Source organism: Patagioenas fasciata, chromosome 2, assembly GCF_037038585.1.
Source record: "Patagioenas fasciata isolate bPatFas1 chromosome 2, bPatFas1.hap1, whole genome shotgun sequence".
Classification (NCBI taxonomy): Eukaryota; Metazoa; Chordata; class Aves; order Columbiformes; family Columbidae; genus Patagioenas; species Patagioenas fasciata.
This window is the reverse complement of record NC_092521.1, coordinates 14,740,722-14,752,880: the sequence shown is the minus strand read 5'-3', so window position 1 is coordinate 14,752,880 and position 12,159 is coordinate 14,740,722.

Here is a 12,159-nt window from a genome sequence, read left to right as displayed (position 1 = left end):
TTGTCTTTCTGTGCATCTTGGAAAGGGGCAGGAGAACTTTTAAAGTAGGAAGATTTTGGTCCTTCAGACTTGAGGCCGCAGATTACCTGGGTAAGCAGTTGTCTGCAGCTCCCTCTGCACCTGTCCCAGTGCTGCAACATTTGGATCACCTGGGATGTGCTGCTGCTGCTCTTCCTTCTGCAACTGGGATGTTTTGAGTCCTAAAGTGTGGATTCCTCCCTATCCAAGTGGGAGGGCTTCACAGTGGTGACCACGACTTGGACTTTTTACAATGAAGATGGTAAAGTACTGGTAGAGGTTGCCCAGAGAGGTGGTAGATGCCTCAGCTCTGGAAACATTCAAGGCCAAGCTGGATAGAGCTCTGAGAAACCTGATCAAGTTGAAGATGTCCCTGATCATTGCAGGGAGGTTGGACTAGAAAACCTTTGAAGGGACTAGATGACCTTTGAAGGTCCCTTCCAACCCGAACTATTCTATGATTCTATGACTTGTACACTGTGTGCTCTGATGTTTAAATCCTCTAACCCTTTTTAGGACACTGTCCTGACTAGCTGAGAGCAGTTTCACTTCATGCCCACTGCTGCTGTGAATACAATGTCATTCTTGGGAAAAGCAAAGCATAATTGAGAAGGCATGGGACAGCATACGTCCATCTCGTTCACCCTAACCACACACTTCCTAGCACCCAGCCTCATCAGCTTCCAGATCAGCGGAAGTTTAGATCTTGGAAGGCTTCATACCTGATGCTGATGAGTATCTGGTCACAAGGCAAGCTGTCACGGCTCCTGAAGGCAAGCTTGTGTGCTCCAAGGTGGCAGGAACATGTTAGAGACAGGAAAGAGGGGTGGATGAAAATTTTGGGGAGGTCACACCTGCAGTACACATGAATGAAACCTTTGCTGGGGTTCTGGTAGGAGCGCTAAGCCCCAGGTGAGTGCAGTTCAAAAACATTAGGATGCTGGGCAGAGCTGAACAATGGTAATCTTTGCTGGTTTGTTTTGGGTTGTTTTGTTTTATTTTGTTTTGTTTTGTGTTTTTTAAGCATTTGGATCACTTCTCTGTGTTAATACTTACCCAGGAGCAACTTTCCCATCTCCTCACAGAAAGAAGGTTTTCTATTTTGCAGATCCCCTTCGTTGCCGGATGAAAACAAATGGGATTTATGGCTCTCACTAAAAATGGCAGAGAAACTAAGTGGTTTGAAAGGGAAAAGCCCAATAACTTGCACAAAGAAGTACTTTAATTGAAAAAAAAAATGTTTTGAAGTATTACCTAAAGAACCATTAATTGTTGTCCCAATAATCATGTGATATTATACCCGTACAGAAGTTATTTGCTGTCACTTCAAATTTATGGTAGGTAATTTGCTCTGGGCTCTTTCTTTTACTTCTTTCTCCACCTCCTTTTTTTTTTTTTTAGAAGGATTACATTAAACTACCTCATGAAGAATTTTTCTATTTCCTGTTAATTCTCTTCTTTCTTTTTTTGTCTCCTGTGTTCTTTTTTTTTTTTTTCCCTTTTAGGACAGAAGTTCTTAATGATCATGTTTGGCCCTGTACATCCTCCCACCTGTTCCCTTACAAAGCTCCTGCCAAAAAACTGTTTTGTAACCCCAAGTAGTAACTCATTGTGAATTAGGTCAGAGCAGAAGTTGCAGCGTGTCTAACTTCTCTGATGTGGGCTGTGTTTTCCTGAGTATAACACTTTTTCTCCCAGAGGGCACAGCAGAAGCCCATGCTGCTTTAGGGAGAGCGGCTGCTCCACACTGCAGCTGCAAGGACATGCAAAATCGTGATATGTGGCAAAACCTTGATTCCTCCCCTCTGTCTGGAGGCTAAGGCATGGCCCAGGAGTAATATTCTTAAGGTAATTTATGGAGTCTGATGCCCTACATTGTATGTGCAGGGGTAATTGCATGGGTTTTTATCCCTACCAGCGAAAAAAAAGCAGCTTACGAAGGTGGGAATCCCCAGGGCAATAACACCTAATGGAAGGAATGGGTGGGTTTGCAAGTATGTATACTGACCTTTAGACTTGAAAGTGTCCTTTAAAACACTCACATTTATTTTTGACCTACAGGTGTATTCACATATGGAGTATGCTATAAGGGGACATGGGAAGCAGATACTTGAGGAAAGCATCCAGTTCCATTTAAACACTTTTAAAATTGAAAATTGACTGAATGGCCCCAAAGCACTTTAAAAATCAGCCAACTGGACCCTATTATATTTCTTTCTCCACCTGGCTGAATACAAGCAATATTGGTTTTGTTTTTCACTGGGAACTTCTAATGCCTGTAAGACGTATATGTATTCTTTCATTAGAGATGCCTCCACAGGGCTGACAAGGGGTGTAACCAGACTGAGGTCTCCAGCTACTTATTTGAGTTTGTGCCTGTCTGAAGGGCTGAATAACTCCCAAGAGTTCTGTGTAGCAATTATCCAAGAGTGGCAATGCTTAATGTGTCCCAGGCAGAGTCCCTTCAATAGCAGCAACCTTGTAAAACCATTTCCCCTTTTCATCTGGTGCAGATCAGCTTCTCCAGAGAGGAAGGACGATTTAGAAAAAGAGGGGGTTTTGCTTTTCTTTTGCTTTTGTTAGAAGTGAACCTGAGTTTTACCCAGTTCAAATCTCCCTGCAGTTCTACACTGTAGTTCTCTGGGTTCTAATTTTCTGGGAAATTTTTCATCACTTTTATTCTTTGGGCTAGGTTAAAAATGCAAAGGTGATTCCTGTTCCTAACAGCCTTCCTTGCATCAAACAATTGAGTCATTTTCAAGGTGAAGGTGAGTGTGAAGCACTCATCACAAAACAGTCCCACCAGAAACTAAATCAGAGTTTTTTCAGCACATGTCAATAGTACAAATCTTTCTGAGTTCTATACATATGCCTGACCCAAGCTGACTGAAATAAGCAAAAACGCTGCTTATCTGAAAGAAGGGAAGCGATACTTACTTTCAGTATGGATTTGTCAAACTGTCCCAAATGAAATAAGATGGGTTTGACAGCAGGCTTTATTAAAAAAAAAAAAAAAAAAGAAAGAAAAAAAAAAGAAAATAAAAAAGAAAAGCAGTAATATTAAACATCTTGCTTTTTAAATAACATTCTCCTGTCTTACATACTGCCAAGCAAGCTGGAGAAATTTGGTCTGGGAAAACCCAATGTATGTCTTCATATAAACAGATAAATATAAATATAAATAGATAAAAATTTGTACTCACAAAATGATTGGCAACAGCTTCCTGTCAATGTTCATTCAGTGAGGCTCCAAACTTATGTCTGTCCTGGATCTGGGACTATTCAGCATTTTCATGGACTATTGTGCTCTGTGTGGAATCACCTACTGAATTTGTAATTTATCAATAATAACTATATTGTTGCAGAGACAGCTGTTAACCAGCAAGCAGCTCTTTTGCTGGCTGGGAAGCAAATCTGTTTTTGAATGGTCTGTCCTGCCTACACCAGCGTAAGCACTGAGCAGTCCCTGAGGTGCAAACTCTCTCTGGGAGAATGTGGCAGCAGAAATATTAATGGAAATGGCTTGCACCATAGAATGTCCTGAGTTGGAAGAGATGCATAAGGATCATCAAGTCCAGCTACTTTCCTTGCATATGACAACCCCACAGTTCACACCATGTGTCTGAGGGCGTTGTTCAATCTCTTCTTGAACACTGTCAGGCTTGGAGACACCTCCCTGGGGAGCCTGTTCCAGTGCTCCAGCAGCCTCTGGGTGAAGAACCTTTTCTTAACGTCCAACCTAAACATCCGCTGGTACATCTTCCTGCCATTCCCTCAGGTTCTGTCATTGGTCACAAGAGAGAAGAGATTGGTGCCTTCCCCTCATCCTCCCCTTGTGAGGAAGCTGTAGCCACAACGAGGTGTTCCCTCAGTGTCGTCTTCTCCAGGCTGAACAAATCAAGTGACTTTAGCTGCTCATCATACGGCTTCCTCTCCAAACCCTTCATCAACTTCATAGCCCTTTTCTGGACACTCTCCAGTAGCTTTATATCCTTTTATGCTGTGGTGCCCAGAACTGCACACAGTGCTCCAGGTGAGGCTGCACCAGTGCAGAGCAGAGCAGGCAAGCACTGAGAGAATACAGACCTCAATGGACCTCTGCTGGGATGTCTTGAATATCAGTAACCTCCAGGGACAGACAGCCACCTATGAACCTTCCCACATGTAATCTATGCTGTATATTAAACAAAAACAAAACTAAAACTTGATCCTGACATCATTAACACTTATTCTCCCTTATTTTTTCCAGATTAATTCCTTGGGTTATATGGAAGTTCCATGAAATGAGGTATTTGACATACTTAAATGAAAGACAAACACAGAAAGAAGGCTGAAAATGGATAAAATCTGTGATAGCAGGGCTGGGTGGCATTATTGACTATTAGCATGCTTAAGGGAAATGCTGAGAGCTCAGTTCTTTGATCCTCTTACAAGCACACAGGCAAAGCAGTGTGAAGTGTTCATTAAAGGGCTCTACTGGCTGGGATGGGAGAGGAAGGAGGTGGAAAAAAGTATTTTTCTGCCATTTGTTTCTAATTCTAGTGTAAAACTTCACAAAGCCAACCACTACAAGCGACATTCTCTTAATGGGGTGATCTCTGTCCTATTGTTGATTGCTTTAAGTTAGACTTCAGCCCATGTCTCATAGCTATAGAGTGAAAGCTGGACACAGTGTCTGGAGATGTGTCCTTCCCATGCTGGTACCTGAGGTATAAGCCAAGAGTGACAACTCTCCCCCCATCTTTCTGCCTAGGTGCCTCTTCCTTCTTGCTTGTAACCCAAGGAGCAAGAGCTGTGCTTTACACTTTTACATCTAGCCAATTTTTACTCCTCTGGGCAGAGATTTGCTGCTTTCCTCCCTGTGTTAAACTAAAGGAAAAGTGGAATCAGGAAATGGTAAAGCTCATCGCAAATTTGATATGTATTTCACAGTTTCTTTCACTGCAGTCTTCAGTTTGTCCTGGGGGAACTTTGTTACCTTTAAAGCCACTCCCTCTCTACTACATTTATTTGGAATTAGCAATGTGTTCAAAATTGAGGAGATAGATGGGGAGTGTGATAGTATCAGCCTTTTTCTCTTAGAAAACTGCACTTCGAAACAGTATAGTCAATGGAAATAGGGATAAACCATCTAATTTGTTTTTTTTCCTAGTACTTGTTCCATTGCAGACAGCTGGCAATGGCTGAATATTGTTTGAAAAATCTTATTTTATAAAGTACATATAATTTATATGGTGAACAAGATTAGGTGTTAACACACTTCTATGTTGTTTTCTGTTCTCTTTTGAAAAATTGCAAAAAATACCATGTATTTAAAATTCTTGAATTTAGAAAATGAGAGAGCAGATAAAAACCAACATAAAGAAACTTTAATGAAAACTTTCTTATAATTTTTATAGGATTTTCTAATGACTAGGAAGGCAGGAAATAACTTGAGACAGATTTCTCCTTCTGTGCCTGACTCCTCCCAGGGTTCGAATCCCTCACAACATCTCTGGAGCTGATCCATATGAGAAACAGCTGCAGTTTAACTGTGCAAATGCTGCACTCTCTCTAGCTGGGAAGTGGGATTTGATTGACTGCTGGGGGAAAAGGAAAGAAAAAATTCACCATTTTAACTACTCTTATTAAAAGCCAATATGGGGAAATATAGCAAAATAACTCAACTAATGGAAATAGGAGGAAGTATGCCAAATTTTCTATTTATTTGCTCTCTCTATTGATTTTAGGCAAGGTGTAACTCTAATAGTCTTTTAAATGTTCAGTATACAGAATATTAATAACCAAGTATGAGCAGGCTGTGCCTTGGTTAAGACAATTGGGAATGCAATGAAAACCTAACTCACAAATTCTATGGTTTCACAGCTTGCCCTGTAAGTAACACTTAGAGAAAGTAAGCAGCACTTTAACAATGCTTGACCAGAAAAGACTTTATTATTCAGGAAAGGCAGTTCTACAGTATTGCTGATAATAATGTGTTGCAAGAAACATCATAAAAAATGCATGGAGTCTAAAAATGTAAAGATATAACTACAATATTTTTAGTGATACTGAAGTGTGTGTTATTTGTCTGCAAGCTCTATAAAATGTGCGTGTTGGGGTTCGAACAGCTGCAATTCTTTTGAACAATTTTAGCTACACATGGGTAGAGATTTAGAGGGCTAGATGCCTAGATAGGATTTAGTTGGGCTCCTCAACAGTATTAAAAGTATATCTCTTTAGTATTTAATCTTAAGGAAGTTGTCTGAAACAAGACATTATTTTTTCGATGGATTGACCAATGAATAACTGCTATCAGTGAGATCATGTGCAATGACTATACCAATTATATTTATTGTGGAAGAGCCATGAAACAGGCAGCTGAAGACTGTGGGAATTTGTCCACTGTTTAAAAACTATGGAAGCATAGAAAAGGGGGAGGTTGGACATTTTATATACTTGGTTCCATTTCACAGAATCACAGAATCATTTCTAGGGACACAAGGGTCCTATTTTCTTAAATCCAACTGAAATGTACTGTCAATTCCACTGTTTTTGTCATAAGAAACTTTCAAATTACCCTTTTATTTCTATATCTGAAGTTTTCATAAAACTCATTTATAAGCTACAGCTAGAAATAAGCCTACAAATTTATAATAAGCCTTGTAGGTTTTCTTTTTCATAAGTCACGTATTGGTGACTTGCAGCATTTGGTAATACAATTTCATATCCTCATCTATTTGATAAGTTTTTCTCCATACTTTCTAGGTCTTGATCTTGTGCCCATTTCTGTACCTATTTCAAGAATCAGCTTGCCACAGGAAAAAGGTTCCATCTTTAACCTCTGATGCAGCATGACAACAGCCCATTCCTGAGCAACTCAGCAGCTCCCTGAGGAAAAGAGTGATACTGATTTTGGGGTGTTTCAGCCAGCTAATTGCTGTGGTTGGGTTCTTCCATGGTGTGTGTCATCCAAAGGTTTCTGGGCTGTGTGCAGCCTGGAATGCTGTGGGTGACTGCACTTAGCTAGTGCCACTAGACCATTGGAAACCAAATTATGGGCAAGCCTTCGACAGTGTCCCAGATTTAGATCCTGTAAACACCTAAAAAAGTTGTTGAGGTTTGTGCCTGCATTTGATGGTTTGTAGGGTGTTCCAGACTCATATCAGATGCCGTCAGCATACAGTTCTGTATCCTGAAATCATTTTTTCAAAGGGGGAAGGGAAACTAGATACTTAATTGTTGATGAAGAAGAGGTGACTGAAATGTTTTCTCAAGTGATGAGAGATGGGAAAGAGGAAATCAACTGAGTGAAAATCTCCTAATTAACCGTGGCACAAATATATATGGTGAAGGAAACACGAAAACATAATAATATCTAAGTGGATCCGCCATAATGAGGGCTTAGGATAAAAGGCTGCATTTGTAAGAGAAACTGGGATTAGACAAAAAAAGTAAAACAGAAGCAACTAAGAGACTGTTATTTTTTCCCCATTATTGGCAGTAATCCCCCAAGTGAAGGACACAAACACAAATCATTGCAAAGTGGAGGGAGGATCGGAAGCATATTATGCGACCAGTTTGGCTAAATTATGAGCTCTTTGTTGACCTCAATTACAACACAGAAGCATACAAAACCCAGAAACTTGGCCAGACAAAAATAAAAAATAAAATAAAAGGGGAGGCAAGGACAAAATCAGAAAGGCACAAAACTGAGACGCAACTAGGAAGGGATATAAGGAATCATTCCGTATGCATGTTGGAAGCAGAAGACAAAGCAAAGGGCAATTCTGCTGCCCTACAGATGGAGGTATAGAGATGGCTCAGATATTTAACTCCTTATGGTCTCAGTCACCACTGAAAAGTCAGCTGCAAGCAGACAGCTGGGAGAACAGCAAACAGTAACAAAAGTTGGAGCCTATAGCAAACCAGTAGGAAAATGTTAGGCCCTAGATGATTGGAAATTGTATCAGAATGGTCAAGAAAACCCAGAAAAAAACCCAAGTCCAAATCATGTAGCTGAATATGGAGCATATCTTCAAAACAGAAAAGAAAAAAGACCATGGAATTTTTGGTCAGTAAACTGCAGTTCAATTTCTGGAATAAATTCTGAGGTGACACCACACCTGGAGTATTGTGTTCAGTTCTGGGCCCCTCAGTTCAGGAAAGATATTGAAGTGCTGGAGCGGGTCCAGAGAAGAGCAACAAGACTGGTGAAGGGACTTGAGCACAAGACCTATGGGGAGAGGCTGAGGGAGCTGGGGTTGTTTAGTCTGGAGAAGAGGAGGCTTAGAGGTGAGCTCATCACTCTCTATAACTACCTGAAGGGAAGTTCTAGCCAGGTGGGGATTGGTCTTTTCTCCCAGGCAGTCAGCAATAGGACAAGGGGGCATGGGCTTAAACTCTGCCAGGGGAAATTTAGGCTGGATATTAGAAAGAAGAGTGGTATTACGGAGAGAGTGATCAGGCATTGGAATGACCTGCCCAGGGAGATGGTGGACTCACCGTCCCTGGAGGTTTTAAAACTGAGATTGGACATGGCACTTAGTGCCATGATCTAGTAAATGGACTGGAGTTGGATCAAGGGTTGGACTTTGTGATCTCTGAGGTCTTTTCCAACCCAGTCGATTCTGTGATTCTGTGAAAAAAAAAAAAAAAGATCAATTTGTAAAAGCCTAGAAGTCTGAAGGAAGAAAGATTGAAGACAAAACAGATTTCTTGGAAAATAAACCTTTGAAGCACAGTGTTTTGCTTTTATTTCCTCAACAAACAGGTCTGGTGAGAAGGAGAAGCTGATAATCCCACATATCTTTGATTTTTTCAAAAGCTAGGTGAAAATGTATTCATTGTGAAACAGATATAGGAGGGGTGCCAAACTGGTTATAAAACTGCACCACAGAAAATGTTACAAATTGTTCATTATTAGGATGTAAGGCAGTTATTAAACAGCACCTGCAAGTATCTGTTCTGGGTCTATACCTGTTTGATATTTTCATTAATGACATAGATTGTGGAATAGAGATTAATCTTAACATGTATGCAGAAGACATGATGCTACAGTGATCCAGCAAAATAAAAAACTGAAAAAAATGAGGGACAATTTCTGTGCAGTATATTCAGTATATTTAAGCTGAAATGATCAATTGCATAAAAAGTGGATGGGAACAACTCGTTAGCTGGTGACTCTCCAGAGAAGAATCTGAAGTTACAGAAGGTCACGTATCTTCTATAAATAAAAAAATTCATGCTATTTTAAAGTTTTTCAAACACTACAAGGTATACAAACAACATAAACAACCTGTAGACACATGCAGTAATCCTTCCCCTGTACTCAGCACAGGTAAGGCTTTGGCTGGATCATTGTGGTCAGTTTGGGGCTTCTCACTTTAATACTTGGAGCAGTCCAGAGTCATTAAACGTCTAAGAAACATAATTTATGAGGGAAATGGAAAAAATAAAACAAAACTTATTGTTAAGCCTAGAGAAGAAAAGACTGTGGGGGAGCATCCAAACATTATCAGGTATGCAAGAAAAGGAAAATTCAGACTTCTGAGATAAAGATAATAAAACACTGAGATAACTTGTCTAAAGAGATAGTGCAGTTTCCATCACTAAGGGATTTTAAGTGTGCTTAGACAGACGTATCAGGAAAGCTGAAGAGATAACAGATGTAATTATTACAGTGAGGGTGTAATGATCCATTCAGTGATGGACTTGTGATGGTTTGTTTACCTTGATTTTGAAGTGCAAAATTAAGGCAACCAAAATGCCAAGAGTTAGAATTCCATCAAATGGTGTTACTTTATCATTTTGCCCATAAAGCGGCATGTGATAGTGAGAGAGAGTAAGAAAAAGGAGAAGGGAAAAGAAATGGAGAAAGAAAAAGGAAAAATAAGTGGGAATGAGTATTGCTTTACCACCTGACGAATCCAAAGGCATCCCTCTGGTCTCCAGTCTCGTAGAGTCCTGCTGGTCCTCTGTCGTGGTTCGGGATGCTCTGGTGGGAAGTTCTTAACAGTGTCCATTTGGGAGTCATCTCCTATGCTTCTTCACCCCACCTCAGTCCCATTGTTTGAGACCAGTTTCACAACCCAGGCTTAAACTGCGCAGGCTCGAAAGATCCTTGTTTCTTTTGCCAGCACTTACATGGTTTGCATTCAGGGGTCTTTCCCTGGTCCATTGCGTGACCTCAGGACCCTTGGCAAGCTGCTGGGCATGCTCCTTTTCATTGGCCATTGTTTGAGGGAGCAGGTGGGGGACAGGTGTGACTGAGGCTGTAGGTGAGAACACATCTTCTGGATGGCAGCTATTGTCCCTGGGTTGAAGAGACTCTCCTAACAATCCCTTTCAGGAGACAGGGGCTGGTTTGACTGAAGAAGCAGGTGAAGTTCATACAGCAGCCATTGTAAGCAGCAGCCCCCGCCCTGGATCGGAGAAACCAGTGCAACACAATGCTTCTCTTCGGGCCTCTCTCCAAGTCATTGTCCATGTGTTCTTTCAGTCAGGGCCTCAGTTCTCTCAGTTCCTGATGGTAATGGTCAGGCAAATACTGCTCCATCTTCAGACCGACTCTTACAGGGGAAATGGGCTAGATGGCCAATTGGGATCCCTTCTACAATGAAGTTTCAGGTAAACTTGGAATCTTCCTGATTATATCCTTTTATTTTATAGACCTGGACACTGGTTGAGCACTGAAAACAAGAGTAAAACCTTTGTCACTGAATTAGTCATCAGGAGAAAGTAATTTGATTTTTTGGGGTGTGTTGATGACTCACAGTAGCCTGTCATGTTAAATGAAACTTATTAAGTAAGCTGGAGAGCCACTGTTCTGCAACCAGTCTCTTAAGCATTGGTGATTGTCAATGTATTAAAGAGTCAGCTGGTGGAGGAGCTGATGTTAGGATTTGTTACTCTAAATGTTTTGGTCTTTATTGCTCTTCAGTTCACTAGGATTTGGAATGTGCATGCTCCTATTTTTTTTGGGTGAAGTGTATTTTTCAAAAATTTTGAGCAACTTTTTTTAATCTTAAATGGATAATGTTGAGTTGAAAAGCCTCACCCAGCTGATATAATGGAACAGTAATTCCATTATGTCTTCTCAAGCACATAAAAATATGATTTAGAACATGATTACTCAGAGATTGCTGTTATGTTGGCCAAACTGTCCTACTTCTATTCCCTTACGAAACTTCCTGGCCAGTCCACTCTGCAATCATGGCAGATGCAAGATTCCAATGCTGGTCAGTAAACTTGAGCCCTTACTCCAACACCCTTCACATTTCTGGAAGGATATGGTATGGGGACCACTGCAACCTCATCCAGACCTTCAGTCTCTTGGACAGAAAACACAAACACAGGAAATTTGTGATCTTATTTCTAGGCTTCCCAGGTGTAGTCCTTTATGAAAAGGCCATGCTCAGGGTGAATCCAGCCCTAGTTACTTCTCAAGTAAATGAAGTGGAATTCTGGCTTTGTTGAAAGAAAAGGCAATTTTTGTCTTGACACTTACAGAATCAGGATAAAATAATTCCTTCTCTTTCATAATTGAAATAACCTTTTAAATGTTGTTTCTACAGAGGGAACAATCTTTTTTATTAAATTATCTGGGATAATTGATTTTACATTCCTCTAACATACCCCAGGGTTTTCAGTCAGAGTTAAGAAAATGGCTTCTGTCCCAAAGACTTTTCAGTCACAAATGACAGATGCACAAGTGGAAAAAGAAAGATGGGCAGAACAAAAAGAGAGATTGACTCACAAGCGAAAGAATGAGAACAGAGGTGGGTGAACAGCTAACTGACTGTATCTCTACAATTATTAAATATAATTATAGTAATTATTTTTTAATTAATTCTCTAATTACATTTAACATTGCTAATATTCTTGCTGAATTTCACCTAATTTCTGCTAGAATTGGATTAATTGAATTTGCCTGTTTAACTCCAGAAATCCTAATTCACTCTTAGATTTTATCAGTCCCACCTTGTCATTTTCATTCAGTATGTTTTGTCCTATTCTCTTTAATATTTTTTGTCCCTGACCTACTGCCTATGGGGATTTTCCCTGTCTAGCTGTAAGGGTTCTCCATTATCTCAACTTCCTTACTACTCTTAATTCAAAGTAACTTTTCAGTAAAATAAGATCAGGAACACTTTTACAAAT